Source organism: Apteryx mantelli, chromosome 3 (assembly GCF_036417845.1).
Source record: "Apteryx mantelli isolate bAptMan1 chromosome 3, bAptMan1.hap1, whole genome shotgun sequence".
NCBI classification, from domain to species: domain Eukaryota; kingdom Metazoa; phylum Chordata; class Aves; order Apterygiformes; family Apterygidae; genus Apteryx; species Apteryx mantelli.
Window position 1 is genome coordinate 32,399,847 of NC_089980.1, and position 13,601 is coordinate 32,413,447.

At 40.3% G+C, this 13,601-nt stretch overlaps 1 protein-coding gene across 1 annotated transcript in view; it reads left to right on the plus strand.

Annotated features, from left to right (window-relative positions):
• Positions 1-263: 263 nt before the first annotated feature.
• Positions 264-13,601, plus strand: part of ESRRG (estrogen related receptor gamma) — a 249,048-nt gene continuing 235,710 nt past the window's right edge. The window contains exon 1 of the mRNA XM_067293058.1: positions 264-334. The gene's annotated coding sequence lies outside the window, so the exon portion shown is untranslated. The remainder of the gene's footprint in view (positions 335-13,601) is intronic.

Consider the following 13,601-nt stretch of genomic DNA (forward strand, 5'->3'; position numbering starts at 1 on the left):
GTGTGGGACAGCCTCATTAGACATCTCAACCACTTAGGATGACATCCTGTGAACTTTCTCAGTGTGTCAGGAAAAGTAGCTGTCCCTGTAGAAATCTTTGGTCTGGGCTAGTTAGGTTTTGTAGATTAGCAGAATACCTCAGTCTTCTCTCTGGATTTACAGAAACAATAAACACGTGTGCACACAGAGGCTTTTGGTCAAAGGTATTTTTATTCTCTTGACTACAGGTACAAAGAGAGTTGGTATGGCGCTTTGAGGTGTGTTGTTGCGAGTCCGGGTCTGTGAACTTGGGTGTGCAATGCCAGTCAGGTTTTTCAGGCACCAGCCAGACCAGGTAAGCCCCCAACAATGAGATTGTGGATAGCGAATGGTTTATTGACAATTAATTGCACGCTGATCAGTATGAGGCTGAGTTTCTGCTGTTTGTCTTGGGTTTTGAGTCCTCGTGAGGTAGCTGTTGCTCATACCACGCTGAGCAGGTTGGGTGCCTGACCTTGCCTTCCCCCTTCCCGCTTTCTGTTCTCTCTGCCTGATTGAACTGAATAGGCAGGCAGATATACAGTTCTGGTCAGCTTACCTGGTGTAAGAGGTGATGTAGTGGTACAGCCAGACAGGATAACCTTTAGGTTTAGGCTCTTAACTAGAACACAAGAAACATGCATTAAGTTCCTAGCGGTTCTGTTTGACTAGTCCATTTAAGTTATGGATTGTATTGGTCAGGTCTTTTTCTCTCTGCATTTGTACAGCTCCTAGCATAGAGGGATCTCAACTGGAGTACTAGAGACTGCTGAAGTATAAATAAGTGCCCTGGCTAGAAATTCCTATAAACTGGTGATGGCTTGCCAAATAGTACATTTTACCAAACGTGTTTCATTCTACAGGATTTGAATACAGTACATTCTTCTTCAAACTGTCCCCATGGATAAAGAATGTGGGTTCATGCTGTAACATCACATATGCACTAGTCCGATGTGCAAAGAGAGGTCCAAAATGTATACTTATACATTATTCATGAGGGAATTACACCCACTCAAATTTAAATATTTTAAGAAGCAATGTTGAAGGAAGCTCATCTGGCCATATTCAGACCTGGTATAAACAGAGCCACCTCTTCTAAAGTCAGCGAAGTGATATCTACTCATGCCAGACCTAAATTTAGCTCAGAGGCATCTAGACAAATATCAGTCTCACACTCAGCTCTTTCAACAGTGATGCAAGCTCGTTTAAGAAAGGAGAAATATAAGGTAACCCCATAATTACCTTGGCCACAGAATAAGCATAATGTTTCTTCCTGCTTGGGCCTAACCCTGTGTAGGGAGAGCAGTGCCTGTGACCTCTCTAATACTGGTAGTGCTCCTATCACACCTGCGTTTTCCAGTAAGCTTTATGCTAGCATAAGATGCTTCTGAGTTATTTCACTGTGCAGGGGGGAAAGGAAACCTTTTGTAGCCGGTGGCTACACCTTCCTAGGCAATTGATTTTAAAGGCAGAGAAGGTATCTCAGGGTGTTTTGCTGTGTGGAGTTGCATTGCAAGTGCGTCACTTACAATCTATTTAATTGGAGTCTTGGGTGACACTTCTCTGCTGCTTTATCCCCAGATAGAAAGCTGATCTACGTTTTTGCTTTAAGTACACTACAAGGTTGGAAAGTAAAGTTGAGTCTGCAATGAAGTAGATATATTGGCTTCCATGCTTTGAAGACAAATGGAATCTCATCCATCGCTGCTATACCAGTATGCCGGTGCTGTTTCAGGCTGCTTTGGGTTAGGATTTCAGTTTGCCCTTCCTTCCTAATGGGGTCCCTTGGTGGTGAATGCCATCCAAGCACAGGATGGATGAGATGCCCTAAGGACCTGTATCAGGCTTGCCTTTTAAGCAGTACCTTGCTGAACTGTGAACTGGGGCTTTCTTGAAGTGCTGTGTGAGGATATGAATTCAACTTTGAGGCAAAAAACAGGGAACAAAAATACTGTATACAGCAGCATGCGTCAGTCTGAAAGCACACAGTATTCGGCGGTAGTATTAATATGCATCTGAAATTGTGGTGTCTTAAGTATTTCTCAGGGGCTCCGTTGCTTTGTTCTAACTCCCGGTGGAACGGGTAGAGAAAAATGGCTGGTGTGCTTGCTTTGGCCACTGTCAGAGACGGGCTTACGGCAGAATTAATTCGGTCCTCTCTAACGACTGTCAGCTACCTCATTGCCAGGGAAATGGCCCTGGCCATCTGTAGAATCATAACAGCTAAGTTTCATTATACAGGACAACACTTCTCTCTCGCGCGCTTCCCACAAACACTAAAAGCGTTTCCCCTCGCCTGTGTGGCAGAGGAGCAGCGGTTTCTCCGTTCATGAGCTTGCCTGATCCAGCATATGCTGCGTATCAAAAGCTTTCACTTTCGCTGCTTGGCATCTTACTGTTGTCTTCTTTTGAAATGTAACCCCTGTGTGTTCTTCACATTGGGGAAAAAGGATTTAAAAGAGGTGAGCAGGATGGAACAAACCCGCGCGCTGTATCCATCGTGATCATATTCTCACCTGGGTTTGTGGGTCCCTCGGAAAATGTGCTGATAACACCAGGTGGATATGTATAAATAGGTATCGTTTGAATTTGGCAGTTGTCTTTGCATTGGGGAAACATACTTTTCGGGTTTGGAATCCTGCTTGGATTCGTGAGTTCAGTTTTTAACATAGTCTCAACTGTGCAGAATGAGAATAATTTTCAAGACAATGTTATTAAATCAGCAAATCCAGATTTAGACCCTTTTACAGTACAGTGCAAAATCTAAGCACAGTTTCTAGTGCCCACACTTGCACTATGAACTATACCTATGCAATTTGTTGGATGCTGTTACTAAAAATGTAGGTCAATAGCATTCCTGTAAGGGAGCAGTACTCGGTATATTTTGATTTGTTGCGCGTGATAGCTCGTACGTATTAGGGTGTGGAGCTGAGCAAGTGTCTTTTAAGTGGCTGACTGTGGTTTCAGTGTTGAACCCAGCTGTTGCTTGAAACACTCGGTACAGTGTGGTAATTTAGAGTATAATGTTCTCATATAAGCGGGCAGATGTGAATCACAAGCGAACTACATTTTAATGATGAAAAGGGTGTGAGCACTCTCCCTGCCCTTGTCCTTCCCCTCCCCATCTCTCACTCTATTTTTCTTTCCTCCCACCACCCCTTTGCAACACAGGGAAGCACATTCCAGTGTGACACTGATGATCCTGCTAGGTACTAGTTAGTCTAGTTTTTGTATTGGATTTTATTGTCTTTTTCACCTTGTCTACCCTAAGAAGCCTATGCTGACTCAAGTAGCTTTGAATGCACCAGTAAATGCATGTTATAAAGTGAGAAGTGAAATGGAGAACATATGTTCATCCAAGATTTGGGAAGTGGTAGGAAATGACCCCTTACACTTTTTCTGCTTTTTAAGTTTTTAAGCCCTGAGCCACCCTAAATCTACTGTCCCTATAAAAAGCTTCATTTTAAAAGGCTTTAGGAGGCTTGCTGACCTTGCAACCTACTTTGTAAGGAGTCTGCACCCACAGCTATTAAACAAAATTAATTTCAGCACTTTTAAATTGTTAATCTTGCAAAAGACAACTTGCTTGCTCTCCAGTGATCCCACAGGTCGTCATTCTGTGAGCTGCAAGCCATCACCAGGGTTCATGGCTCTGAACATCATCAGTCTGCTTGTGGTCTCCCAAATGCCTTGCAAAATTAATTCCCCTGCCCACCACTTTTCCTCCCCTAGCAGCTCTTTGAGATCTGGGAGCTTGGTGAGCGCTATGGATGTAGCAGCTATTCATGAATAGCCACACCGCAGCTTATTCTCATTTTAAGGTTACTCTATCTTAAATCAGTGCTTCCGTTCCTCAACTTATGGTAATGAACTTTGGGCAGCAGGACATTAATTCAGGTAGGAAATGACAGTTTTAGTATTCTGAGTGTTAGGTTTCCTATCAAAAGGGCGACGTCCCTTGTAAGTTAAGTATCTCCATACCCATGGGGCAAATATTTTACCAGGTACTAATTTATTTTGTATCCTTTTAAGTGTATTTTGTCTGCCTGGCCCTGGAACTTGGAAATGTTGTCTTTTTTCCCTCCTTGCAGTGATACATGTGAATGCAGAGGGGGAGAAAGTGTGCACTATATCTGCGGTTATCATTCCTGGTTGTTCCTGCTCCTTCCACCTCTTTTGTCTCTGCCACTCAAGCCAATTTCAGCCATCCGCCGACTCTCATTTGGGATAATAGCCTCTCTTTTTACCGTTGTCTTGTCATGTTTGATTCGGCAGCACAAGGGTTTTAAATTAGCCAAAACGTTTGCATGCTGGGTTTACTCCGCTGCCACTACCAGTTGTGGATCCACTAAACCACTTGATGCTGAAATTGATGATTGCTCGGAAGGAATAAGAAATTGTTGGTGGCTACCGGGAAGATTCGTTCATGCCGGGCCCCTTTTAAGCAACATAGAGGGAGGGAGAGAGAGATTTCCTTCATTTTCCTGCTGCCTGGCTGGTGGTTGCATTGTGCTTGTGCCAGGTTCCTGCTGCGTGATTACAGTCTTGCTAGGCTGCGTAGTTCCTGTGATTTTGAAACAAAAACAGAAGAAGAAAAAAAAAGGGAGGGGGGAGGGAAGGAGGGGAAAGAGCTCCAAAGATTTGCAGTTCAATTCAGTTGCTATGTGTTAACTCACTGGCTCAGGAGCACTTGTATTTGTTTTTTTTTCTTATTCCCCCTGGCTAGAAGTTTGCATGTGAGAAGTTCGACCTAGTAGAAGGCTTTCTGTATTGGCCTGCCTGAGCCAGTGATGTTAAACCACAGCTGGGTGCAAGCAGCTCTTAATATTCCCTGGGTTAAAAAGGACTCATTGTTAATCGGATCTGGAATCACCATGAAAACACAAAACTTCTAATGACCCCCTCCCCGCCCCCAGGGCTTATTACTTTTTATATTAGTGTTTGAAGGCCAGAATTTACAAGGAAAATGAAGAGTGGGAGGAAAAAAAAAAAATATATATATATATATAGTGCTGAGATGCTATTTATACCCCAAAAAAGAAAAATAGAATTAAATGTGAATGGCTAGAGTAGCACTAGTTATATAATTGTATTTTAGAAGTCTATACAGTCACATATGCAAAGTCAGATACATCTTTTCTCATTTCCATTGAGTGGATTTGGTTTCTTTTTAAAAAGACGGCATGTTTTGGCATTCTTTTGGAATATTCTAGCACTAGCTACTGGATTACAGACTTACTCCTAGCAGTAGTTCAGAGAGTCAAATGGTAATAGGTCAGTAAGAGTCCTGTGTAAAATGGCTCAGGATATTCAAAGGCAAATACTTTTTAAGGGAGAATAATTAATAAAAACTGTGATTAAAAAAATACCACCACTAGCCATGGATGCAGAACATAAAATCCCAGCCACTAAGAAATGTGGTTTCAAAGATATAATTTGTTGTGCAGTGTCACAAATAAGACCCTAAATATTATGCAGGCAGGAATGTGATTGTATGGCATTCAAGGTAACAAAGATGTTCTCATTTGACCTGATATTACTAATATTAATATCAGTAATAGTCTAGCACTTTTTTTCTGATTTTTAAGCCACATGTTCTCTGGCATAAGGTACCCTTTTTCTGGTTAAAAAAAAAAAAATCTTGTAAATTTGAAGGTGTTGGCATATGACTTTATTTCTCTGTGGTATGTAATAAATCTTGAAAAAATCATGTGAATGACTAAAGCTCTAAAAATATGAATCTAACTAAGAGCACGAATCTCTGGGGCCCAGCAGTAGAGCGTGGTTGTGCAAGTCTAGCTCTGAAGGTTTTCGTTTGTACCAATTAACAGTAGATTGGAAAGTCGGGCGACCATGATGGGTTTAGTCCTGTTATCTGTCTCTAACTGCTGTACTGTTCAGAATTGCTGATTTCTCTGCAAAATCATGACAGAGGTATTACAGGAAAATGTATTGGTCGAGGAGCTAGTGGGAGAGTTAATGCAAAGGATAATAAGTAGCTAAGGCTATGTCCTCCAGCAGACTTTGATGTGTTTTGATAATATATGGGACAGGTCAATCTGTCCTTTTAGCAAATGTAGCCAGTTTATGCTTTACATACAAACTAGTGATTTGATAAAGCACTAAATTAGTTTTCACAAGGTATTAGATGTTAGATACTTAATGGGATCATCATGCTTTTGCTACACTTGGTTAGAATGTGCTCTGTAACAGAAGCATGAGGCAGCATGACATTTCGGCAGCAAAGGAAGCGAGTCTTGTGACTGAGTCACGAGTATAGGAATCGTCAAGTCTGGGCATTGCTTGGCTGCCAAATTATCATCTGTGTGATTTACCAGCTAGCTTTCTCTCTTTTCACATCTGCCGAATGGGACTGTGTCCTTCCCTTTTCTCTTTGCCTCCTTGTGAAGCTGAAGCCGCCAGTGCTTGTGAAGTGTATTTTTATCCTTGGATGCAGTGTTGTATCCTTGGATGCAACTAATCATAATTCTGTGAAGTCTTTCTGTCTTAGGAGACTAATACTATTCTTCTCCATAAATGCTGGGAAGTTCCCTAAACCTAACAGCAGAGAAATTACAGGTTCAGATGTATTCAAGTAAATTTGAAGAAGAAATTTTAGCAAAGTATGAAAGAAAGTTTAGCTCTCTTTATTGCAGCACTCTACAATTGTCACTGCATTCACTGTGTGCCACTGTTTAACTAGTGTTTAGAAGGCGATACTGAAGTAATAGTGATAATTCAGTGGAGCTAGCTACATTTTTGCAAAGACAAAAATATGCTGGTAATATGTCACATGGGGAAAATATTCCTCCCCTCATATTCTTGCATTTCCCTCTTTTACATGTGGGGAACTTGAGGGGAAAAAAGCAGGTGACCTTCCCCAGCCCATACAGCAAGTCAGTCTGTAAAACAGGTCTTAGATTTGAGCATTCCTGTTATCTGATCTTGTGTTCAGTCCACTAAAGCAGGCTGCTTTGATTAGACTGGTGACAATTTTATAAGCTTGCTTCCTCACTATCAAAGAAAAGGCTGTAAAATAACAATTTTTTTTTGTTCTGTGTTTTTTGTCTTGCTAAATAAAGGTCTAAAACTGCTGACAACAGTGTGTGCTCACAGCTACCTTCAGAAAGCTGTGCTTTAAAATTCATTAAGCAAAAACCATTTTGTATTGGTCACATGAGTGTTTAAATCTAATTTTTGCTAATGTTATTTTTCCCCATATTTATAGATATTGTTCTTAATTACATTTGAAATGCACAATTTTATTTTCTCTAACATTTAACCACCAATAAAAGTAGCCAATCCTGAATGAATGTTGCCAGGCTTAGCACTTTTCCTAGCACTAGGGAGACATTCCTACGTTTTTGTGAAATATAACAAGAATGTCGTATATAAAATTATCCTGTTTGAAAGCATAGAAGCTGCATCCCAATATAGATCACAGTGGAAAATGACTCAAAATTACATGACAGCTTCTCCCCCGTTTACCCCCCTCCTCCTTTTGCTCAGTCTGTTTCCCAGTTTGGCTGCAGTAAGTAATGTGTAGCGTATTGGTGACATTTTAGTTTACAGTTACTAATAATCCCTTTGCTTGTTTCATTAGTGTATTATTTATGGAATTGTAAAAGGGCACCTATAACGCTTAGTCTCTGGGGTGGTGCTGCGGGCATCCCAGAGATTGAAACGTTCCTTAAAAACGATGGGTCGGAGTGTCGCTGGCGCCCCGCGCTTGCCCACTGCGGCGTCGTCTTTTGGTGCTGCCCGGCCCGGCACCGTGCCGCGGGAGGCCGCTCTCCCAGCATGGGCGCCCAGGGAGAAGCCCGAGCGACGCTTTGGGCCGAAACCCTGCGTTTTAAAACCTGGGAGGCTGCAGAGAGCGCGCGCTCATCTAAGCGAGGCTCGCCCGGAGACTCTCCCTCGTAACTCCTCGTAAGCTCGCACCTGACGAGCCACGCAGAGCTAGAGGGCTGCGTTTTTCCTAATAAATTCCTTTTTGAACCCACTTGTTAGTCAAGCGTTGTGCACGCTAACTACAGCGAGGGCCCTGTGTCTTGGGCATAAATTACTCTAGCGTGCCAGTGTCTCGGAGCAGCCCCCCAGTTATGGATTACTTTGTTCTCGACTTGACAGGAACATAATTAGAACTGTTGATGAAATCTACCAAATTGTTCCTCCGTGGCCTCAGTGGTCAGGAAATTGGGCTGAGTCGTATTTGTCACCGGCGTGGAGGCGCTAAACACTTCATATTAACTGCGTTATTAATGTGCCCTCTAATCTATCCAGGAATTGGGAGCGCTTGAAGTGAGCTGCGCTCTAATAGCACCTCGTGATGAATACGCTGTAATGCCGCTAAAAAGTTTCCAGAGGGTGGGGGGGTTGGGGGGGGAGGGAAAAAATGTTAATCGCAAGTGAATATTTCTAGGTTGTTTCTTTTCTCTTGATGTGTGTGTCTTTTTATTTATTTATTAAAAACAGCAATTCATTTAGGCTTTACATTGATGGACCGTTTTCTATTCTATAGGGTTTGCTGACATTTTGGCTGTTTCATTGCCAGAGGAGGCTTTGTGTGTCCCAAAGGAAGTGAGTGATCTGGCCATAACAAATCCTGCCAAAATATTTTAACACCGTTACGATTTTCTAATGCAATGTGTAGTGAATGTGACTAGAAAAGGATGGTGAGTCCGTGAAGGGGATTCGTCCCCTCTCCTGCGCAATTGTCTGGTGGACTGAGCACATGTGAGCCACCGGGGGTGGTGGGGGCTGCGGCCACCGAGAGGCGTTTGCCTCTCCCTCCCCAAGTGCAGCACTTCGGAGCCACAGCAATAAGCAAAACTTTTACGTTTTCGCCCCGTTCTCACAGGATGATCAGACGTGCTTTTTAGTTACCGGTCCATGTTAAATAAATGCACTTTAGCTGCTGCAATTGTTCAGTAAGTTATAACAAATAAAAAACCACCCACGTTACGGCTGGGTATTTACAAACAAGAAGGGTATTAGTGGCTGAAGGTCCTAGAAGTTGACAAGCTGGGATCTTGGACACCCCAGAAGGAGAGTTGCTGTTTGTGAAGAATATTGACGTGGTTCTTAACTGTATAAGAAACTGTGCTTAGATAAACTGTTCAACACAAAAATGCTCGTAGGAGAATTTTCACTTGTAGTGTTCAAGGGATAAAGACAATTCTGACAACATAATGTTTAGAATAGAACTGAAAGTGTAGAAAACAATAATTTGGCTCTTTGAGCTAGTCTCTAAAGAAGCAGAAAATTTTTTAATACCTGGGTGATTTGCTTATATTAATTTGAAACTCCCCCATAACTTGCCTAAAGTTATTATTTAGCAACAATTTAAAACCTACAAATGTAAAAGAAATCAAAATGACAGCTGATATTCTGCAATTGGCATACCTCTAGTGCCCAAAATGTACCATGTCAGGTTACCTGCATCTGGCACTTAGCTTCCATACCAGCATAAACTCGATTTCTTTGGTCATTCTTAGTTTACTATATTTAAGAATGAGCGAGGCAGTTGAGTAAGCTTTGTTGAAGGGGAGAAGGCTAACAAGAAATAGAAAAGTGAGTTGAGCATGACTGCAGTTTGGAAAGTTTCTCCACACAAGCAGATACTTCCACTTCCACAGTACTGTACTGAGTTTCTGACCGTGTCAAGCTATTTGTGAGATTTTGGCCTGTGTTAATCAGGTGCCCAGACAGAGAAAGGTAAAGTCAGGCCTTTCGCTGTTGATGATGTTTCCCACTTAGATTTTTCTCTATTCAATACGTTTAACTTTTGTTGGGCTAACTCAAAACTGCCTCTTCCTTGTGGCCATTGTATATGTTGTTGCTCAGTTCCTAGGAACAGCTGTGCTGTTCTCAACAGGAGGGAAGTGTTAACCTGGGAGATATCATTCTTTATCCTTAGTATTTGTAAATGAAATGGGAATCTAACTCTTTATCTTTCTCATGCAAATCAATCTATTTCTAGTAATGAGTAATTTAAGGTTTTTTTTGTTTTTTGTTTTTTTTTAATGTAGTTGCCCTCTCTGGAAATCAGGATCAGAATCCAGGATGCTCAAATTAGGTGTTAGTGCATACAGATACTCTGCTGATGACTCTATTATTAGAATAAAGTAGGCCAATATTTTTCTGCATCTGTTTCTTTCTGCTGCTTTTGTCTCTTTTCCTCTCACAGTTCATCTTGTCCACGTTTTTCTTCTTTTTAATATCTCCCTTTAATTCATTTCTACCAAAGCTATGGGATCTTGGAGGGCCTTCTAAATAATTAGATCTGCAGTGCGTTCAAAACTGTATTGCATTTTCTTTTGTTATAGACTCATTTTATCACTGTTCCAAAGTAGTATATTATTTGGGATATTCTTACCCAAAAGCATGCTTTATGCTGTCCTGGCTGTAGTCAGTGTATCTTTCTAATACACATTTGCTACTAAGATTTTTTATTTTTTTTTTAATGAATGAGCATTATATTATGGTTGTGATGCTTCGAGTTTTCTGTTTGTTTTCAGTTTCTAGTGGGAATGTTGTGATATGCATTGTGTACATCCAAATATAACTTGTTTCATTCAGTAGACCAAAATGGACCATGAACAGAGGAGCCCCAAAAAAAAGCTTAATTCTGATTTTACTTTTTGTGTAAGAGTAGGAAGCAAAAATATTTCTATGGAAATCAAGGCATTTGATCCAATCTGAGGAGAAAAAAAAAAGAAAGATTAATATCAGAATTGGGCCCTGGAATATTAATTTGATAAAGCTGTGTGATCTTATGGTGTCAGCTGTGGAGAACGTACACTAGTAGATGCTCATGTTTGAAATAAGGATTCATAGTTAATCATTATAAGAAATAGAGTCTATGAAGTGATAAGCCTAGGAAAGACTGTTTTCTTTTCCAAACATTTAAATTACTCAGCCATTTTATACACTAAACCCCAATTATAACTTAGAGTATTTCAAAGTTATTTCCTTTAGGAACTATACATAGACCAACGTTTTATCACTGAGTAGTTCATATTCTCAGCTGAAACACTTATTTTTTTCCAGCAAAATAGAGTTTGAAGAATGTTCATTACAAGACTAGCCCATACAAATTCTTAATAACCAAAACCACATGTGCACACATGTACAAGTGCACACATATGTGTGCAGACACACACGTACACTTTTACATCATGTGCAGACAGTTCTGTAAACTCTTTCATAAAGTGCTTTATGCTTTACGGGAAAATGTCACCCCAACAACTAGCAAAATGAAATTCCAATATGGCTAACAAACTCCAGAAGAAGGCTTAAAAAAAATACTTTATTTACTTTCTCTAAAATGGGAATGGTCAGGGAAAAGTAGAGGTTTATTCAGTCACCTTGCTCCAGCCATTTTACACAGACTGCGTGCAATACATTTCAGAAAGAAAGAAAAACCAAAATGTCCTGCAGGGTTTTAGAGAATGAGAGGGACCTGCTGCTGGATGGGGAAGCTTGCTTTAAGCACCGCCTTCTTGCTCCTTAGTGCAAACTTAATACTTGAGCTGACCTGGCATATACTGGTGGCATTTTACTTCTGAAAATTGCTACTGAGCTTTCCTCAAAATGCACAGATCCTTACTGTTTCTCAGAGTGTAGCTACTATGATGTAGCAAACCACATTTGACAGTGTCCAGCTATGAAGTTGCATGGTATTTGACCTATTTGAGGTCATTGCATTTCAAAAAAATACTGTCCAAACCAATAGAATAGTTTTTTAGATTATTCCTTTGGATGCTGTTTTCTGAGCAGAAGTGTGTGTGCATCAGATCATGCTATTCTAGGGCAGGAAATGATCATTGTAATTGCAAATAATGCAGTAAGACCCAAAAGCTACATATGAAGCTAACACCGTTACATGACTGCTTACCAAAGCAATGTTTTTGCTGAATATTTCTACTGAGTGCAGTAAGGTCTCACAGCGTTATTCACCTATTGGGAATTAGTAGGACAGTATTTGGTAAAAGTTGTGTTCCCTAATCAATGCTTAATTATCTATGGGTTGTAAGGAGTTGAAAAGGATGTTCTTGAGAAGGAAAAAATCCTACTTTAATGGCCAATTAAGAGAATTGGAGCACAAGATTTCAAAATCAGGAGTAGTTTTCTATCTACTACTGTGGGCCCAGGGTCCCTATGTATGAAAAAATAAAGCAGGCTATTAAACAAAGTGAATAAGCAGTTGCACACCCCTTGCACTATATATCTTGCAGTGGAGCTTGAGTTGAGATAAGAGTCTGGTGCTTCTCTTCTTGAAGAGACTGTATGAATTAAAGTTTGCAAAGATATTAAGATTTACTAAGTAAAGTCATACTTGTCAATAGCTCCTCTTGTTGGATATTTAAAGTTCAAGTGCTTGTTTGCTTTAGTTAAGTGCTCTGAAGTGCTTCAAAGAGCATTGGCCCATTTATATAAACAAATAGAGAAACTCACTGATAGTCTTCACAGTCAGAGTATATTACCAATATCTGGAAATCTTTCCTTGGGTCTGAAAGACATTTGCACCATCAACTTCTAATATATGTGAGTCTTTGTTAATGAAGTATTATTTTAGATTCTTTGATCAGACATTGCCGACGTTCATGCACAATTTCCCTGTCACACAGGGCCATGAAGAAATAGAGAGGGGGTCAGTTAATAGCTCAGAAGCGTTTTTATCCAGAACATAAGTGTGGCTTGAGGGGAACAATAAGCTGGAAGCTTGATCTTCTTTTGGATTATTTGCAGTACGGGAATTAATACTTATATTTCTCCCATATTTTTCTCCCTTCTGCTCAACTATGCTAAATCAGGAATCTCTTTAGTTTTTAGCATCCAGTGAAAATTGCAAAGAAAAAAAATACTTAAGTAAAGCTGAGCTGAATTTATTTGTCAGGCTTCAAATATCTTTGAGGTCAGTGATGTCTTTCTGCCCCTTTCAGGGATCTAGTGCTAATAGCCATGCAAACAAATACAAACATGTTCTCAAACTTTGGGAAATCCTGTTGAAATGAATATGATCATTCACAGAAAGAAAGGAACTTACAATGTTAGAAAAGATTGTCAAGGTATTTACATGCTTCCCACAGTGTCTCCTAGTTGTCCTCATGACAACAGCTATACCAAAACAACAGTGCTCTTCTGCAGTAACATCCTTTGGCCTAAGGATGCTTTTGTGATACTCAAAGCCTAGGAATGTCATAAAATTGTTTACTGAAAGTTAGAAGAAGTCAGCAAGCCACCTTCTCTTTTATATTTATAAACAAATAAGTAGTATTTGGAAGAATCCCTGGGCATAAGTTATCCACTAAGGTCAAGGCAGTTAATTCCAGAAGCAAAAGTAAACCAAACACCACACAACTACTCCCCAAAATGCAGCATAATGGGAGCACAGCGTTCTGTCTTAAAACTAAAACAGCATCTGATAAAAATAGTTTGTCCTAATAATTTTGATCTGCATGTGTTTTCTTTTATGTAACTCACGTACTGTCTGTGAGATTCGGAGGGTGTCATAAGCAAGTGGATTTAGTGGTATTGCTAATCAAACTGCATTTAATAAAACACAAGTTTGAGATATC